At 38.3% G+C, this 8,920-nt stretch overlaps 1 pseudogene; it reads right to left on the reverse strand.

Moving 5' to 3' along the window:
* Positions 1-1,919: 1,919 nt before the first annotated feature.
* Positions 1,920-8,667, reverse strand: LOC131400293 (uncharacterized protein C9orf40-like; annotated as a pseudogene).
* Positions 8,668-8,920: the final 253 nt, after the last annotated feature.

Genomic DNA, 8,920 nt, shown 5'->3' on the forward strand with positions numbered 1-8,920 from the left:
AATGACTGATAATGACTTTTTAATTATCCCATAGTTCTTTGATATTCTGCTGCATTTGTTTCATTTTTCTCTTTGCATATCAGTTCTAGATGTTTCTATTGGCATATCATCAAGCTTACTGATTCTTTCCTTATTTGAATCCAATCCATTCATGAGCTCATCAAAAGCATTCTTTGTTTCTGTTACGTTTTCAATTTCTAGCATTTCCTCTTCATTCTTGCTTAGAGTTTCCATGTCTCTAATTATATTACCCATCTGTATATTTTTATTATTATGTTAAGATCATTTATCATGAAATCCAACTTCTTAACAAATTTTTAAGTGTACACTTGCATATTGTCAACTATAGGCACAGTGCTATACAGCACACCTCTAGAGTTATTCATCTTGCATAAGTGAAATTTTATACCTGCTGAATAGCAACTCTGCACTTCTGCCTCCCTCGGGCCCTGGCATTCAACCATTTAATTTTCTGCTTCTATGAGTTTGACTATTTTACATACCATATATAAGCAGAATCATGCAGTAGTTGTCCTTCTGTGACTGGAGTATTTCACTTAGCATGATGTCCTCACTATCCATCCATGTATTGTTGCATATGGTAGGATTTCCATCATTTTTAAGGCTGAAAAATATTCCAATGTAAATATATACCACATTTTATTTATCTATTCATTTGTAAATAAACATTTAGGTTGTTTCAACATCTTGACTATTGTGAATAATGCTGCAATGAATATGGGAGTGCAAATCTCTTAGAGATCCTGGTTGCAATTTTCTTGGATAAGTACCCAAAAGTGGGATTGCTGGATCATATGATAGTTCTATTTTTCAATTTTTTGAAAAACCTTCATACTATTTTTCATAATGGCTGCACCATTTTACATTCCAACCAACCATGTCCTAGGGTTTTGATTTCTATACGTCCCCACCAACACCCATTTTCTTTTATTTTCTTTTGTTTTTTTAAATCATAGCCATCTTAATAAGATGTGTTGTGATGTCTCATTGTGGTCTTGATTTGAACTTCCCTGATAATTAGTAATGTCAAGCACCTTTTCATATAGCTGTTGGCCATTCGAATGTCTTCCTTGGACAAGTTTCAAGCCTTCTGCCCATGTTTTAATCAGGTTGTTTTTAAGCTATTGAGTTGGAGGAGCTCCCTATATATTTTGGGTATTAACCCATTATCAGATATATGGTTTGCAAATATTTTCTCCCATTCCATGGGTTGCTTTAACTCTGTCGACTTTTTCCTTACACCTTTTAGCTATTGTGAATAATGCTGCTTTGAACATAGGTTTTACAAGCATCTTTTCAAGTTCCTGGTTTCAATTCTTTTAGGTATATATCCAGAAGTGGAATGGCTGGATCATACAGTAATTCTATTTTTGATATTTTTGAGGAACTGACATACCATTTTCCATAGCTGCTGCATAATTTTACATTCCATTCATTAATGCACAAGGGTTCCTATTTCTCCAGATGCTTCTCAACACTTATTTACTTAAAAAACAAAAAAAAAGCCAGTCATCACAATGGGTGTGAAGTGGTATCTCACTGAGGTTTTGATTTGCATTTCCCTAATGATTACTGATGTTGAGCACCTTTTCATTGGCTTATTGGAAATTTGTATAACTTTCTAGAAGAATTGCCTATTCAATCTCTTTCATCATTTATTTAAGAATGTATACATAAAATACTTCCCCTGTAACTGCACTATATCCTTGACAAATCTCTGCTGGACGGTTCAGTAGTGACTGCAAGGATTTGTCTTCAAAGCAACTTTTCCTCATTTTACAGGTTTGGGAATGCTATCACATCAACTATAGAAAATAACTTTTTTCCTTAAGAATACAAAAATTCATTTAGAGATGTCTCCTCAAATTCAGAAAAACCCATTTCTTCAGCTCCTTCTATCAGGACTCCATGTCAATCTCAACCACTTCATTATTGCCCTGAAGCGTTGCTTCTGTCAGGTTGTCTTTATTTACATCTTCAATGTCTGCCAGATCAATAAGTGGTAAAAGATTCCTCCAGTACCGAAAGGTATTATACTGCCAAAATTCATTGAGCTGTCACGGTGCAGGGCCCCCATGTCCCCGTGGGGGCTCTGAGCACCCCATTCTGTTGTCGCCACCACCCGTTGAGATCCGAGCACCTACGCGGCTGCTCCCCTACCAGGCAGGGCCGCATGGGCGGCTGCGGGAGCAGCGGCTCGCCCATCTGGAGGACACGGCCCTCACGCTCTGCGCCACCTGGAACGCACATGTCTCCACCGTCGCAGCGCTTGCTGAGGGAAGCCCAAGACTCAGTCATAACCCCCACATCAATTTTGCGCTTTGGGGGCAGCTCCGGGACGCCGAGGGGCTGCCCGAGATGCAGGGCCCCTCAGAGGCAGGATCCAGAGTGGTAGCAGAGGTGGCCGTGGCTCCTCGGGAAAGCAGCAGAACAGGAGCCTCTTATAAAACATGTGTAAGGTCAGCGGCTGGGCAGCGTGCCGCTTGCCATTGGCCCAGGAGGCTTGAGTGGAGCCCACCTAATGCGGGATGCCTAGCTGCGGAGTTCAAGGGCCAGAGCCGAGCTGGCGAGGTAAGACGAGGACTCAGTCGAGGAGAGGCGGTGGCAGGAAGGTGGAAAGGGCAGAAGGGGAGGGGCGGGGCGGGGCGGCCAAGACGGCGCAGCGTGTGTGCTGCCTTCACCGCTGAGGTGCCCTCATTGTTTCATTGGTTTGTTTTTTGGCTTTGCTTTTGAGTTGTAGGAGTTCTTTATATATTCTCAATACTAGCCCCTTCTAAGCTATATGCTCTGCATATATTTTCTCCCACTCGATGGGTTGCCTCTTTACTCTGTTGTTGGTGTCCTTTGATGCACAAACGCTCTTTATTTCATGTAATGTAGTCAATTTATCCATTTTTTTCTTCTGTTGTCTATGCTTTTGATATCATATTCAAGAAGTCATTTCCAAATCCAATGTCATGAAGGTTTCCCCCTATATTTTCTTCTGAAAGTTTTATAATTTTAGCTCTTATGTTTAGGTCTTTGATCCATTTTAAATTAGCTTTCATGTATGGTGTTGAGTCCAGTTTCATTCTTTTGCATGTGGATACCCAGTTTTCCCAACACCACTTGTTGGAAAAATGTCCTTTCCCCATTGAATGGTTTTGGCACCCTTTTGGAAAATCATTTGCTCCTAGATGGAAGGCTTTATGTTTCTGGGCTCTCTATCCCATTCCCTTGGTCTATGTGTCTATCTTTATGCTGGTACCACACTCTTGATTACTGTAGTTTTGTAGTATGTTTTGAAATCAGGAGGTGTATACATGGTTGCTTTTAAATGTCTTCATTTCCCTAAGAGGCTCACCGCTGTTTTTACGCTGGGCCTTAGCTGTTATACTGTAATCTTCAATCAGTAATCTCTTGCATCCAGGCATCTGGTGGGTTTTCACTAGCCATGCCCTCAGCTTCTGATGCCTTCGCTTAGCCTGAGATCCAAGCTGTTTTGGGCACTTTGAACTCTGAGTTAAGCATCACAGATATCATTCCTTCATACAGTGCACAGACAGGTTAGAAGATAGCAAATTCAGTCCACCCAGCTCTCTCTACTTCACAAAAAGTAACTGAGGATCAAACCACTGCTTCTCTCAACTGCACTGTGCCATACTGGGCAGGGATGGAGGAAGGGCAAGTAAAGTTTCCACTAAATTTCCTGACATTTTAAATACGGCTTTTTCTTGATTAAGTATTTGCATGATTGCTGTAGATGTTCGACTGATTTCCAAAGCTCCTATAAAGTTATTTTAGTCAGTCTTATAAATGTTTATTTAATGTTTCTGTGAGGGAATGAGGGCCTGGAACTTCCTAGTCTGCCATCTTTCTGATGTCTCTCTCCTGTAAGCGTTTGGTTAGATTCCAGAGTTCTTAAAAAGTTAATTCTGACAGTTTGTGCCAGCTTAATTTTTGATTTTGTAGAAGGACATACTTTTAGCGTTCCCTACTCTGCCAGTTTTTCTGTATTGACTTATCCTTTTATTATTGATTTGTATGTGTTCTTTATATATTTTTGAAACCGTCCTTTCTCAGATATACATATTCCAAATGTTTCCCCTCAGCCTGTAGTTTGCCTGTTTACATTCTTAATGGTATATTTTGATGAATAAGATTTTAATTCTGGTGAAGTCCAATTCACCAATATTTTCTTTTATGATTAGTGCTTTTTGAGTCCTGTGAAGTCCTTGTTCCTCTAAGATTGGGAATATAGTCTCCTATATTTTCTACCAGGAGCTTTTATTTTTAGCTTTTATGTTTAGATAATAAGCAATCTCAAATTAATTGTTGTGTGTGATGTAATGTGGGGATCAAGGTACTTTTTGTATTTGCATATCCAATTGATCCAGCACCATTTGATGAAGACTTTCTTTTTCCTGTTTAATTTCTTTGGTACCATTGACAAATTGTATTGGTCTATTCCTGAACTTACCATTCTGTTCCATTGAGTTCAATTGATGTTTGTTTGTCTGACCATGAGTATCAAAGTGATTGATTACTTAGGTTTATAGTTAGTTTTAAAGTCAGGTAAAGTGTTCCACATTTGTTATTCTATTTGAAGGTTGTTATGGATATTCCAGGTCTTTTGCATGTCTACATAAATTCATATGAGCATAGAGTCTACTAGATAGGGGGATTATTGGTGACTTTTGCCAAAGCTCTTGCAGTGGAGTTTTGGGGGTGGTAGGCTAATTATAGTAGATTGAGGAATGAAGTAGTAAAGAAGTGAAGATGTGAAGTCTCTGAAGAACTTCCCTGTGAGGCATCTCTTCTGCAGGGATGAAGGTAAGAAAAGGGGATTTTAGGCTAGGAATGGAAAGGTATGGAGGGAGAACATGTAGATTATGAATCGCAATTCTAATCAAACCAGGAACCTAGATATCACCTTGGGCTGAATTGATGGGTTATTCATTCATTCAGGCAAAAAATATGTATTGACAGACTGAATGTGCCAGATAATAGAGATACAAAGGTGGTTAAAAATAGACGTTGGCCCCTGTCTTCAGGAAGCTTCCAGTCTGGAGAGGGAGGAGGACACACATTAATCAAATGATCCCACAAATGAATGTGCAATTACACAGTGAGAAACATATCTAGTTTGGTATCAGGAAATTAAGTAGAACAACTTATGTGATCGGTGGAGAAACAGAATTTATTAGGAGAATGGAAGACTCCAAACATGCTGTGAAGAACCCCAGCCAGGTAACTACCTCAGGCCTGTCTTTACATATGTTTGATACCACTTAACTCTACTTTTGTTCTTATCCTCCCCAAAGCAATCCTCAAGTTCCTCTATATCTTTGTTCTTTTCTTTTTGTTCATTTTCAAGGTTCATTTCCTATACCATTTTTATTCCATAGCTTTTACAGAGCAGGGAACGCCTTTATAGATCCCAAACTCTCCTTTTTAAATATTTACAGTTATAATCATTTATGACTCCAGAACTGAGAACCCAGAGTGTGGATTTCCCAGGCTATTTATTTTATTCCTAGGAATTATATACAGAAGTCAGAGGGAAGGTAAAGAAGGATGGCAACATGGTGACCAGACAGGTATTTAATAGGTCTGAGTCCTACTTCTTGCTTTGTACAAATTATCTCCAATTTCAAGTAACTAATTTAAACTCTCAGACCTCAAGTTCTCCCCCTTTAAAATAAGGAGCTTCAATGAACATCGATGCAAAAATCCTCAACAAAATACTAGCAAATCGCATACAACAATACGTTAAAAAGATTATACACCATGATCAAGTGGGATTTATTCCAGGTATGCAGGGATGGTTTAACATTCGCAAATCATTCAACGTAATACACCACATTAATAAAATGAAGAATAAAAATCACATGATCATCTCAATAGATGCAGAGAAAGCATTTGACAAGATACAGCATCCATTTATGATAAAAACTCTGAATAAAATGGGTATAGAATGAAAGTACCTCAACATAATAAAGACCATATATGAGAAACCCACAGCTAATATCATCCTCAATGGTGAAAAACTGAAAGCTATCCCTCTAAGAACAGGAACCAGACAAGGATGCCCACTGTCACCACTCCTATTTAACATAGTATTGGAAGTCCTAGCCAGAGCAATCAGGCAAGAGAAAGAAATAAAAGGGATCCAAATTGGAAAGGAAGAAGTGAAACTGTCACTATTTGCAGATGACATGATTTTATATATAGAAAACCCTAAAGAATCCACCAGAAAACTTTTAGAAGTAATAAACGAATATGGTAAAGTTGCAGGATACAAAATCAACATACAAAAATCAGTTGCATTTCTATACACTAACAACGAACTAGCAGAAAGAGAAATTAAGAATACCATCCCATTTACAATTGCAACAAAAAGAATAAAATGCCTAGGAATAAACTTAACCAAAGAGGTGAAAGATCTGTACACCGAAAACTATAAAACATTTCTGAAAGAAACTGAAGAAGACACAAAGAAATGGAAAGATATTCCGTGCTCTTGGATTGGAAGAATTAACATAGTTAAGATGTCCATACTTCCTAAAGCCATCTATAGATTCAATGCAATCCCTATCAAAGTTCCAACAACATTTTTCACAGAAATAGAACAAAGAATCCTAAAATTTATATGGAAGAACAAAAGACCCCGAATAGCTAAAGGAATCCTGAGAAAAAAGAACAAAGCTGGAGGTATCACACTCCCTGATTTCAAAACATACTACAAAGCTATAGTAACCAAAACAGCATGGTACTGGCACAAAAACAGACACACAGATCAATGGAATAGAATCGAAAGCCCAGAAATAAACCCACACATCTATGGACAGCTAATCTTTGACAAAGGAGCCAAGAACATACAATGGGGAAAAGAAAGTCTCTTCAACAAATGGTGTTGGGAAAACTGGATAGCCACATGCAAAAAAATGAAAGTAGACCCTTACCTTACACCATACACAAAAATTAACTCCAAATGGATTAAAGACTTGAATGTAAGACCTGAAACTATGAAACTTCTAGAAGAAAACATAGGCAGTACGCTCTTTGACATCGGTCTTAGCAACATCTTTTCAAACACCATGCCTGACAGGGCAAGAGAAACAATAGAAAAAATAAACAAATGGGACTACATCAAACTAAAAAGCTTCTGCACAGCAAAGGAAACCATCAACAAAACAAAAAGACAACCTAACAATTGGGAGAAGATATTTGCAAACCATACATCTGATAAGGGCTTAATCTCCAAAATATATAAAGAACTCATGCATCTCAACAACAAAAAAGCTAACAACCCAATTAAAAAATGGGCAAAAGACCTGAACAGACATTTCTCCAAAGAAGATATACAGATGGCCAACAGACACATGAAAAGATGTTCAAAATCACTAACTATCAGGGAAATGCAAATCAAAACTACAATGAGATATCACCTCACACCCGTCAGAATGGCTATAATTAACAAGACAGGAAACAACATGTGTTGGAGAGGATGTGGAGAGAAGGGAACTCTCATACACTGCTGGTGGGAATGCAAACTGGTGCAGCCACTATGGAAAACAGTATGGAGATTTCTCAAAAAATCAAGGATAGAACTACCATATGATCCAGCTATTCCGCTGTTGGGTATTTATCCAAAGAACTTGAAAACACCAATTTGCAAAGGTACATGCACCCCTGTGTTCATTGCAGCGTTATTCACAATAGCCAAGACTTGGAAGCAACCTAAGTGCCCATCAAGGGACGAATGGATAAAGAAGATGTGGTATATATACACAATGGAATACTACTCAGCCATAAGAAACGATGAAATCCAGCCATTTGTGACAACATGGATGGACATTGAGGTTATAATGCAAAGTGAAATAAGTCAGAGGGAGAAGGTCAAATACCGTATGATTTCCTTCATTAAGTAGTAGATAATAACAACAATAAACAAACACATAGGGACAGAGTTTGGATTGGTGGTTACCAGAGGGGAAGGGGGGAGGGAGGAGGGTGAAAGGGTAATTCGGTACATGTGTGTGGTGATGGGTTGTAATTAGTATTTTGGTGGTGAACATGATGTAATCTATGCAGAAATAGAAGTACAATGATGTACACCTGAAATTTATACAATGTTATAAACCAATGTTACTGCAATAAACAAAAAATTAAAAAAAAAATACTATATTAAAAAAAATAAATAAATAAATAAAATAAGGAGCTTCAACTAGATAATTTATAAAGTTAGCATTTTTTCAACTGTCTCTTTTCTCAGCTAAACTAATGTGTTTTAAGCTCTCTCCTCAGCCAAACTATGTAAATACAAAGATTACTTTTTTTGAATAGTGTCTCTAGTGGCTAACACCTTAGCAGGTCATCAGGACACTCCCCAACCCCAAAAAAGTACAAAAAGATTCTGTGATGATCTTTTGAGTATAAGAATCATAAACTTATGGACAGTTGCATGCTTCCTTTGGACCATCTTTCTTCTCATATTCCACCCACCTCCTCTTTTTAAAGGGTCTTGGGGATCATGAAAACTAGCAACAACCTCCTCAGCAGCTACTACTGCCGCCACACCGTCACCACCTCCACCACCACCCAAGCAGCTTCACTCTCCAGCACAGAAGGTTTTTCAGCAACAGCTACAATTTGCACCCTCATCAGGCCCTCCACCTTTCCCAATCACTGGGCATTTAATATCATATTTTCTCCACTCTTTCTTTTCAGTTTCATCAGTGCCACTTATGCTCCATCCCCAAGGTAAGTCAGCCTCAACTTTATTAGAAGGGTCAACAGAGGTAAAGCCTACTCATACTCCCCAAAGATGTTGCTTCTTGGCAATTTTTTACCCTTTCAAGAGGATATGATTATTCAAATATAATTGGATAAAATAAGAAAATATGTGGCCCGTTTT

This window comes from Diceros bicornis, chromosome X (genome assembly GCF_020826845.1).
Source record: "Diceros bicornis minor isolate mBicDic1 chromosome X, mDicBic1.mat.cur, whole genome shotgun sequence".
Lineage (NCBI taxonomy): Eukaryota > Metazoa > Chordata > Mammalia > Perissodactyla > Rhinocerotidae > Diceros > Diceros bicornis.